The sequence below is a fragment of the Lucilia sericata genome, unplaced genomic scaffold (assembly GCF_015586225.1).
Source record: "Lucilia sericata isolate MDLA Ls3-8-SP2 unplaced genomic scaffold, ASM1558622v1 Contig000674F_arrow, whole genome shotgun sequence".
In the NCBI taxonomy this organism is placed as follows: Eukaryota; Metazoa; Arthropoda; class Insecta; order Diptera; family Calliphoridae; genus Lucilia; species Lucilia sericata.
The window spans coordinates 61,285-74,085 of NW_023994679.1; the positions used below are offsets into that span (position 1 = coordinate 61,285).

Genomic DNA, 12,801 nt, shown 5'->3' on the forward strand with positions numbered 1-12,801 from the left:
GCTGACCATGCCCACTATATACATAAGTATGCATGCATTAGTAGTTTATAAACGGTACTAAGTTGAGTTTATAAAAGAGATTCTAGCGACTCAGTTAAAGCCTCATTTACAAGCTCGACCGATAGCTACAAACTTGATTTCACTCTCTCCTGATTGCTTGACTTTAGTCTCTATTATAAACTCGCCCATATTCTTGTATAGCAACTCGATTAACATCTAGTCTAAAAAGTTACCTAAAGTGATGTCTCGAGACATGAATTGGATCTTAATAAACATTAGTTTAATATGGTCTGTAAACGCTTGTCTATATACCAATAAACTAGACTAAAGTCTCATCTATAGACTCATCTATAAACTCGACTATAGAGTTTTATATAAACTCGACTATATGCTTGTCTTTAAACTCGACTAAAGACTCGTCTACAAACTCGACTAATGACTCGTCTACAGACTCGACTAATGAATTATCTATAAACTCAACTGTAGACTCGTCTAAAAACTCGAGTATAGACTCGTCTATAAACTCTACTATAGACTCGTCTATAAACTCGACTATAATAGACACGTCTATAAATTCGACAATAGACTCGTCTATAAACTCGACTATAGACACGTCTATAAACTGAACTACAAACTCGAGTAATGACTCATCTATAAACTCAACTATAGACTCGTCTATAAACTTGACTATAGACTCGTCTATAAACTCGACTATAGGCTCGTCAATAAACTCGACAATAGACTAGTCTATAAAATCGACAATAGACTCGTCTATAAACTCGACTATAGACTCGACTGTAGTCTGGTCTATGTGTCGACTATAGTCTGGTCTATAAACTCGACTATAGACTCGTCTATAAACACGACTATAGACACATCTATAAACAGGACTACAAACTCGACTAAGGACTCATCTATAAACTCAACTATAAACTCGTCCATAAACTCGACTATAGACTCGTCTATAAACTCGACTTTAGATTCGTCTATAAGTTCGACTGTAGACTCGTCTATAAACTTGACTATAGACTCGCCTATATACTCGACTATAGACTCGTCTATAAACTTGACTATAGACTCATCTATAAACTCGACTATAGACTCTTCTAGATGTTTGACTATAGAGTCGTCTATAAACTCGACTATAGACTCGTCTATATACTTGACTATAGACTCGTCTATAAACTCGAGTATAGACTCGTCAATAAACTTGACTATAGACTCGTCTATAAACTCGAGTATAGAATCGACTGTAGACTCGTCTATATGCTTGACTATAGGCTTGTCTATAAACTAAACTATAGAGTCGTCTATAAACTCGACTATAGACTCGTCCATAAACTCGACTATAGGCTCGTCTATATACTTGACTATATACTTGTCTATAAACTCGACTATAGTCATGTCTATGAAGTCGACTATAGTCTGGTCTACAAACTCTACTATAGACTTGTCTATAAACTCGACTATAAACTCGACTATAACTCGTCTATATACTTGACTATAAACTCGACAATACACTCGTCTATAAACTCGACTATAGACTCGACTGTAGGCTCGTCTGTATGCTTGACTATAGTCTTGTCTATAAACATGACTATATACTCGTCTCTAAACTCGACTATAGACACGTTCATATATTTGACTGTGAACTTGTCTATAAACTCGACTATAGACTCGTCCATAAACTCGATTCTAGACTCGTCTATATACTTGTCTATAAACTCAACTATAGTCTTGTCTATAAAGTCGACTATAGTCTGGTCTACAAACTCGACTATAGACTCGTCTATAAACTCGACTAATAACTCGACTATTACTTCGCCTAAAATCTGGCCTATAAACTTTAACCTAAAAAAGTTTTTACACTTCGAAAAAAGCAATTGAGTAAACATTGCAATCCTCTGTTATTCAAAACTTAGTTCATAAATATACACCCTCCCTGAAATTGGCAATGGGGTGAAGCAACCAACAACAACAACTAATAAATAATTTTTCAATTAATTAAAGCATCATCTTACAAATTATTGTATAAATTCAAAATATTTACTTGTGTAATTCAAACAAATCAGCAAACAACCAAATTGCTCTAACATTCATTCATTTCTCCACAAGGCAAAAATACAATAATAATTCAGTTCAGTAAAGGCAGCCAGCAATTCATAATTATTGAAATGCAAACAAACGTTTTGTAATATCAAATGCAAATATTTAAATATACAACACGACTAACAGCTTACGACAGAACCATAAAACAAAACACAAAAACTTAGTCAAGAAAGAAATTTTATTTAATTAGTTGATTAAAATTCATAAAACGTTTTAATCACACTCTCATACCATTCACTCTCTATAACGACAGCAAAACTCTAAAATCAAACCTCAAATTGATAAAAAAAAACAAACTAAAAGATTTTGTTTTATCACAAAAATTTTAATACGAAAACAATTTTAATATTTTGAGTTCTTAAGTGTTGCAGTGATAAAAAAACGGAACGATAATACAATTATAAAAAAAATACACACAAAAATATGGCACATTTCTGGTGAAACACAGCAAAAAGCAAAACTTAAACAAAATATTTTTTTATTTAATTTTTATATAAAAAACTAAATAGTAGTTTGGCATAAAGTATTTTACAACAACAACAACAAAAAACAGAACATTAAACAACAACACTCGCTAAAAAACACACGAAATAAAAGAACTTCCGGTTAAATACTCATGCAACAACACCAGGGTTATCAACTCATATTTAGGGGCAAGTCCTAAACTAGACTATAAACTAGACTATAAACTAGACTGTAGACTAGACTATAGACTGGACTATAGACTAGACTATAGACTAGACAATAGAATAGACTATAGACTAGACTATAGACTAGACTATAGACTAGACTATAGACTAGACTAGACTAGACTAGACTAGACTATAGACTAGACTATAGAATATAATATAGACTAGACTATATACTAGACTATATACTAGACTAGACTAGACTATAGACTAGACTATAGACTAGACTATAGACTAGACTATAGACTAGACTATAGACTAGACTATAGACTAGAATATAGACTAGACTATAGACTAGAATATAGACTAGACTATAGACTAGACTATATACTAGACTATATACTAGACTATAGACTAGGCTATTGACTATACTATAGACTAGACTATATACTAGACTATATACTAGACTATATACTAGACTATATACTAGACTATAGACTTTAGACTAGACTATAGACTAAACTATAGACAAGACTATAGACTAGACTTAGACTAGACTATAGACTAGAATATAGACTAGACTATAGACTAGACTATAGACTAGACTATAGAATAGACTATAGACTAGACTATAGACTAGATTATAGACTAGACTATATACTAGACTATAGACTAGACTATAGACTAGACTATATAATAGACTATAGACTAGACTATATACTAGAATATCGACTATACTATAGACTAGACTATAGACTAGACTAGACTATATACAAGACTATATACTAGACTATAGACTAGACTATAGACTAGACTATATACTAGACTATAGACTAGACTATAGACTAGACTATAGACTATACTATAGACTATACTATAGACTAGATTATAGGCTAGACTATATGCTAGACTATATACTAGACTATATACTAGACTATATACTAGACTATAGACTAGACTATAAACTAGACTATATCCTAGTCTATAGTCTAGACAATATACTAGACTATAGACTAGACTAGACTATAGACTGGACTATAGACTAGACTATAGACTAGACTATAGAATAGACTATAGACTAGACTATAGACTAGACTATAGACTAGAGTATAGACTAGAGTATAGACTAGACTATAGACTAGACTATAGACTAGACTATAGACTAGACTATAGACTAGACTATAGACTAGACTATAGACTAGACTATAGACTAGACTATAGACTAGACTATAGACTAGACTATAGACTAGACTATAGACTATAGACTAGACTATAGACTAGACTATAGACTAGACTAGACTAGACTATAGACTAGACTATAGACTAGACTATAGACTAGACTATAGACTAGATTATAGACTAGATTATAGACTAGATTATAGACTAGACTATAGACTAGCCTATAGACTAGACTATAGACTAGACTATATACTAGACTATATACTAGACTATAGGCTAGACTATAGACTAGACTATAGACTAGACTATAGACTAGACTATAGACTAGACTATATAATAGACTATAGACTAAACTATAGACTAGACTTTAGACTAGACTATAGACTAGACTATAGACTATATTATAGACTATACTGTAGACTATACTATAGACTTGATTATAGACTAGACTATATACTAGACTATATACTAGACTATAGACTAGACCATAGACTAGAATATATACTAGACTATAGACTAGACTATATACTAGACTATAGACTAGACTATATACTAGACTATATACTAGACAATATACTAGACAATATACTAGACTATAGACTAGACTGTAGACTAGACTATAGACTAGACTATAGACTAGACTATAGACTAGACTATAGACTAGACTATAGACTAAACTATAGACTAAACTATAGACTAGACTATAGACTAGACTATAGACTAGACTATAGACTAGACTGTAGACTAGACTATAGACTAGACTATAGACTAGACTATAGACTAGACTATAGACTAGACTATAGACTAGACTATAGACTAGACTATATACTAGACTATAGACTAGCCTATAGACTAGACTAGACTATAGACTAGACTATAGACTATACCATAGACTAGACTATAGACTATTCTATATACTAGACTATAGACTAGACTATAGACTAGACTATGGACTAGGCTATAGACTAGACTATGGACTAGACTATAGACTACACTATAGACTAGACTAGACTATAGACTATACTATAGACTAGACTATAGACTAGACTATAGACTACACTATAGACTAGACTATAGACTACACTATAGACTAGACTTTAGACTAGACTATAGACTAGACTATAGACTAGGTTATAGACTAGACATATATAAACTCGACTTTATCTCGTCTATAACACTTCCTTTCTTCAAGTAGTTGGCAACCCTGCCAACTCTTTTCTAGATGCCTTTAGCAACTGAATAGCATGAGATTATGTTGCCTAGATAAATAATTTTGTGTGGTACTATGAGGTTCTTTTCTTTCTTTACATTATTTTTGCTAAAATTTTTTTCGTTCTTACTTATTGTTGTAACAAGTCTTAAATAATCACGCAAAACAACAATACAAAGTCTAATGTTTTTTTCTATACAACTAAAAAATAAAAAATTTCTTATTTAGTGATAAAAATATAAATATATGTAAATAATTGTGATATAAAATAAAATTATTTAAAAAATTAAACAACAAAAGTTCATTTCTGGTTTGTGCAGATTTTGAAAAAAAAAAATATAAAAAAATATAAAAAAAATATAAAAAAAAAATAATTTTAAAAGGAGAATAATATTTGTTTTATTAAAGGAGTTATTTGAAGTATTTATCTATTAAATTTTTCTTTATAATATAAGTGAGATATTTATTTATATAGGGATTACTTTTTAGTTTATCTATAAATAATATATTTTTTTAAAAAGACTAACATACCATAGAGTACATTATAGACCAGACTAGTTTGTAGTCTAAACTATAGACTAGACTATAGACTAGACTATGGACTAGACTATTGACTAGACTATTGACTGGAGTATAGACTAAACTTTAGACTTGACTATAAACTAGACTGTAGACTATGCTATAGACTAGACTACACTATAGACTAGACTGTAGACTGGATATAGACTAGACTATAGACTAGGCTGTAGACTAGACTATAGACTAGACTATAGACTAGACTATAGACCAGACTATAGACTAGACTATAGACTAGACTATAGACTAGACTATAGACTAGACTATAGACTAGACTATAGACTAGACTATAGACTGGACTATAGAGACTAGACTATAGACTAGACTATAGACTAGACTATAGACTGACTATAGACTAGACTATAGACTAGACTATAGACTAGACTATAGACTAGACTATAGACTAGACTATAGACTAGACTATAGACTAGACTATAGACTAGACTATCGACTAGACTATAGACTAGACTATAGACTAGACTATAGACTAGACTATAGACTAGACTATAGACTAGACTATAGACTAGACTATAGACTAGACTATAGACTAGACTATAGACTAGACTATAGACTAGACTATAGACTAGACTATAGACTAGACTATAGACTAGACTATAGACTAGACTATAGACTAGACTATAGACTAGACCTATAGACTAGACTATAGACTAGACTATAGACTAGCTATAGACTAGACTATAGACTAGACTATAGACTAGACTATAGACTAGACTATAGACTAGACTATAGACTAGACTATAGACTAGACTATAGACTAGACTATAGACTAGACTATAGACTAGACTATAGACTAGACTATAGACTAGACTATAGACTAGACTATAGACTAGACTATAGACTAGACTATAGACTAGACTATAGACTAGACTATAGACTAGACTATAGACTAGACTATAGACTAGACTATAGACTAGACTATAGACTAGACTATAGACTAGACTATAGACTAGACTATAGACTAGACTATAGACTAGACTATAGACTAGACTATAGACTAGACTATAGACTAGACTATAGACTAGACTATAGACTAGACTATAGACTAGACTATAGACTAGACTATAGACTAGACTATAGACTAGACTATAGACTAGACTATAGACTAGACTATAGACTAGACTATAGACTAGACTATAGACTAGACTATAGACTAGACTATAGACTAGACTATAGACTAGACTATAGACTAGACTATAGACTAGACTATAGACTAGACTATAGACTAGACTATAGACTAGACTATAGACTAGACTATAGACTAGACTATAGACTAGACTATAGACTAGACTATAGACTAGACTATAGACTAGACTATAGACTAGACTATAGACTAGACTATAGACTAGACTATAGACTAGACTATAGACTAGACTATAGACTAGACTATAGACTAGACTATAGACTAGACTATAGACTAGACTATAGACTAGACTATAGACTAGACTAGACTAGACTATAGACTAGACTATAGACTAGACTATAGACTAGACTATAGACTAGACTATAGACTAGACTATAGACTAGACTATAGACTAGACTATAGACTAGACTATAGACTAGACTATAGACTAGACTATAGACTAGACTATAGACTAGACTATAGACTAGACTATAGACTAGACTATAGACTAGACTATAGACTAGACTATAGACTAGACTATAGACTAGACTATAGACTAGACTATAGACTAGACTATAGACTAGACTATAGACTAGACTATAGACTAGACTATAGACTAGACTATAGACTAGACTACGACTAGACTATAGGACTAGACTATAGACTAGACTATAGACTAGACTAATAGCTAGACTATAGAGACTAGACTATAGACTAGACTATAGACTAGACTATAGACTAGACTATAGACTAGACTATAGACTAGGCTATAGACTAGACTATAGACTAGACTATAGACTAGACTATAGAGGTAACGATAGACGATAAACTAGACTATAGAAGAGTATGTAGACTTGACTATAGTATAGACTTTAGACAAGAGCAAAGGCTAGACTGTAGACTAGACAAAAGGCTAGACTTTAGACTAGACCATAGGCTAGATGTTACACTTTACATTAGACTGTGATTTTTTTAACCTATAAAGTCTATAGTCTAGTCTTTAGTTTAGACTATAGTCTAGACTATAGTTTAGTCTGAGGTCTATATAGTCTATAGTCTAATCTATAGCATATTCTATAGTCTTGTCTATAATCTAGTCTATACAATAGTCTATGGACTTTCCTATGGACTTTCCTACAGACTAGGCTATTGTCTAGGGTATATTCTAATTTATGGTCTAATCGATTTTCTACACCATATTCTTGTCAATGGTCCAGTCCAGACTAGACTATGGATTAATCTCTGAACGAGACTATAAGTAGTAATATAAACTATAATATAGACTAGGCTAGACTGTTGACTAGACTATAGCCTATAATCGCGTCGTTTGTGATAACAAAACATTTTTTTTTTAAAAAATTGGAATATTAGTTAAATTTCTTTGAATCTTTTTTATCTATTATTAGTGATGTGCAATAAATTTTAAAAATCAAAAGTTTTCCTATTAAAAAAGACTGGCTAACACTATCTGCCCAATCCATGAATATACTTTAGAGGTAAGTTCAATGATTCTTTAACACATAATGAGAATTTATTTAAATTATTTAGGAAGAAAACTAATTAATGGAAATTTTAAATATTCAGGCATAAAATTTATGCATTTTTTCGAAACTAATATTTTTTGCAAATATTTACCCCCTTAAATAATTAATGATTTACTTTTATGTATTAACGAGCCTAACAAACATTAATTAGGCAAATTACTTAAAAATTTCAAAGCAAACATTATTTAATTGATATTACTTTAAGCTTAATAAATAAAAAATAGTGCCTTGTACTTCCGACAGCTAATAGACCTCCCTTTTCATCTTCAAAAGAAAAAGAAAACAAGACAAGACACGCATCATAATCATAAAATATCTGCCGTAAATACCTCCGAAGAAATCATTAATAATTTTATAATCGATTAATTTGTTAACATTAATCCAAAAAGGCGGTACGTCGGTGACTATACGCATCTCTATTCATTCATTTCTTCATTCATTCATTTATTCAGTCAGTGTCTTAATCATTTACTCACACAGATCTTAACTAATTATAGAAACCCAACAACTCTGAGGGATTGTAGTCAACCGGAACTTTTACTCAACATCTGCGATTACTTACAATCCCAGTTTTAAAGTGATCACACTATAAACCTCTTAGCTGCTCTAAATGAGGCAATTGACTCCTTGCTAGATTACATGTAATGCACAAAGTAATCAATTGGCTTTTAATTCTTGACAAATATTACTATAGAACATTTATAGTTCCTTAACTATTACATGCTTTATTAAAAGAGTCCTCATTACCACCCCACAAACTGTAGGGTACCTTTATAATTATTGTTATTGTTTCTGTATGTCTAAGTAAAATGTCTAAATTACCATCTTACGTACTCAATCACCGCACAACTTGTGTACTTACTTCACTTTTATTATTGACCGCTACAAGTATTTAAGATTTAAGTATAAGACCTCTTTAAAGTCGTGAAGAAGCCTTGAGGCCTTAAAGAATAAATTAATGTTCTTTTTGTTTTGGTTTATTAATGTGTATATTGAATGTTAATATTATACAACTACTACTAGATACAAAAATAGATATGAATCAGTGGAGATTTCTATTAGAGAGGCACACTTTTTGAAATGAGTTAATCAGAATCACGCAAGAGATTTTAAAGACTAAAGTCTCGTTCAAAAAAATCGCTTACACACTAGACTATAGACTACACTATTGATAATACTACTACCGACAAAAGGATAGAGTAGACGGAAGGATCGACCAGAGTGTAGGATAGTTGACTATAGATTAGACTATGGACTAGACTATAGACTAGACTATAGACTAGACTATAGACTAGACTATAGACTAGACTAGACTATAGACTAGACTATAGACTAGACTATAGACTAGACTATAGACTAGACTATAGACTAGACTATAGACTGGACTATAGACTAGACTATAGACTAGACTATAGACTAGACTATAGACTAGACTATAGACTAGACTAGACTAGACTAGACTATAGACTAGACTATAGACTGGACTATAGACTGGACTATAGACTAGACTATAGACTGGACTATAGACTAGACTATAGACTAGACTATAGACTAGACTAGACTAGACTATAGACTAGAATAGACTAGACTAGACTAGACTAGATTAGATTAGATTAGATTAGATTAGATTAGATTAGATTAGATTAGATTAGATTAGATTAGATTAGATTAGATTAGATTAGATTAGATTAGATTAGATTAGATTAGATTAGATTAGATTAGATTAGATTAGATTAGATTAGATTAGATTAGATTAGATTAGACTAGACTAAACTTGACTAGACTAGACTAGATTAGACTTGACTAGACTGGACTAGACTATAGACTAGACTAGACTATAGACTAGACTAGACTATAGACTAGACTAGACTATAGACTAGACTATAGACTAGACTATAGACTAGACTATAGACTAGACTATAGACTAGACTATAGACTAGACTATAGACTAGACTATAGACTAGACTATAGACTAGACTATAGACTAGACTATAGACTAGACATAGACTAGACTATAGACTAGACTATAGACTAGACTATAGACTAGACTATAGACTAGACTATAGACTAGACTATAGACTAGACTATAGACTAGACTATAGACTAGACTATAGACTAGACTATAGACTAGACTATAGACTAGACTATAGACTAGACTATAGACTAGACTATAGACTAGACTATAGACTAGACTATAGACTAGACTATAGACTAGACTATAGACTAGACTATAGACTAGACTATAGACTAGACTATAGACTAGACTATAGACTAGACTATAGACTAGGACTAGACTATAGACTAGACTATAGACTAGACTATAGACTAGACTATAGACTAGACTATAGACTAGACTATAGACTAGACTATAGACTAGACTATAGACTAGACTATAGACTAGACTATAGACTAGACTATAGACTAGACTATAGACTAGACTATAGACTAGACTATAGACTAGACTATAGACTAGACTATAGACTAGACTATAGACTAGACTATAGACTAGACTATAGACTAGACTATAGACTAGACTATAGACTAGACTATAGACTAGACTATAGACTAGACTATAGACTAGACTATAGACTAGACTATAGACTAGACTATAGACTAGACTATAGACTAGACTATAGACTAGACTATAGACTAGACTATAGACTAGACTATAGACTAGACTAGACTAGACTATAGACCAGACTATAGACTAGACTATAGACTAGACTATAGACTAGACTATAGACTAGACTATAGACTAGACTATAGACTAGACTATAGACTAGACTATAGACTAGACTATAGACTAGACTATAGACTAGACTATAGACTAGACTATAGACTAGACTATAGACTAGACTAAGACTAGACTATAGACTAGACTATAGACTAGACTATAGACTAGACTATAGACTAGACTATAGACTAGACTATAGACTAGACTATAGACTAGACTATAGACTAGACTATAGACTAGACTATAGACTAGACTATAGACTAGACTATAGACTAGACTATAGACTAGACTATAGACTAGACTATAGACTAGACTATAGACTAGACTATAGACTAGACTATAGACTAGACTATAGACTAGACTATAGACTAGACTATAGACTAGACTATAGACTAGACTATAGACTAGACTATAGACTAGACTATAGACTAGACTATAGACTAGACTATAGACTAGACTATAGACTAGACTATAGACTAGACTATAGACTAGACTATAGACTAGTCTATAGACTAGACTATAGACTAGACTATAGACTAGACTATAGACTAGACTATAGACTAGACTATAGACTAGACTATAGACTAGACTATAGACTAGACTATAGACTAGACTATAGACTAGACTATAGGCTAGACTATAGACTATATCATCTATAGACTATATCATCTATATCATCTAAAATACATTATAGATCAGTAATTTATACATTTAAAGATCTCCCAAAAAAATATAAACAAAAACTTAATCTTTGAGATGGATATTTCAAGAAGATTTATGTTTAATGACCCCTAACCATGCAAGATATTGATAATAAAATTTTAAAATGTAATGTGATACTCATAAAGGTAGATGTGAACATTATTTGCCAAAAAGATTAACTACCTTAAATGAGAAAAAAAAAAAAATATAGTGAAATATGTTATGTGATTTTTGTTAAAGATTTAATTTCGTATAAAAACTGTAAATTAATAAAAATAGTTCAATTTAAAAACTCTTAAAATTTTCCCCCAACAAAATATACAAATTAAACATAGTTCATTTGGCAAATAAAATATTTTGGAATATTTTTGCAAAGCTTCCCGCTGTGTTAATATTATTTGCTTTCAATACTTTATTAATAGAAAAACATAATTAAATTTAATTTAAAAAGATTTTTATAGACAAAACCCAAAAAACCTATAAGATGTAAATAAATAAATATAAACTAAAAATCAAGATTTTCAAACCACAAAAAATACTCAGAAATCTTTTAAATACGTTAAACAATTCTTGTGTGCAATCTTTAAAATGAATCAATTTTGAAAAAAGAAAAAACTACTTTTTCACTCAAATACATATGACTCAGTGTTAAGTCAAAACAAAAAGATAAAAAACTTTGCTTGTTTTAATAAAATTTTAAAAGACTTAAATGATTATGTTCATTTTAATGTACGAGTTTGTTTGCTTTCAAAATAAATTTAATACGTTTTTGTGTTTATTTTGCATTCTTTTTTTTTTGCAAAATATCATTTACACGAAGCGAGGTGTTATTTAAATAACATAAACAAGACGAGTAGAGAATATGCAATTGATGTGGGAAGAATGCCACAAGGGGTGATTGGAAAATAGTTTATATAGATAGACTAGACTATAGACTAGACTATACTATAGACTATAGACTAGACTATACTATAGAC

At 31.0% G+C, this 12,801-nt stretch overlaps 1 protein-coding gene across 1 annotated transcript in view; it reads left to right on the top strand.

Annotated features, from left to right (window-relative positions):
* LOC119607198 (putative polypeptide N-acetylgalactosaminyltransferase 9) overlaps positions 1-12,801 on the top strand; it is a 204,433-nt gene that overhangs the window by 11,515 nt on the left and 180,117 nt on the right. Inside the window, 1 exon segment of the mRNA XM_037961007.1 lies at positions 8,251-8,340. The gene's annotated coding sequence lies outside the window, so the exon portion shown is untranslated.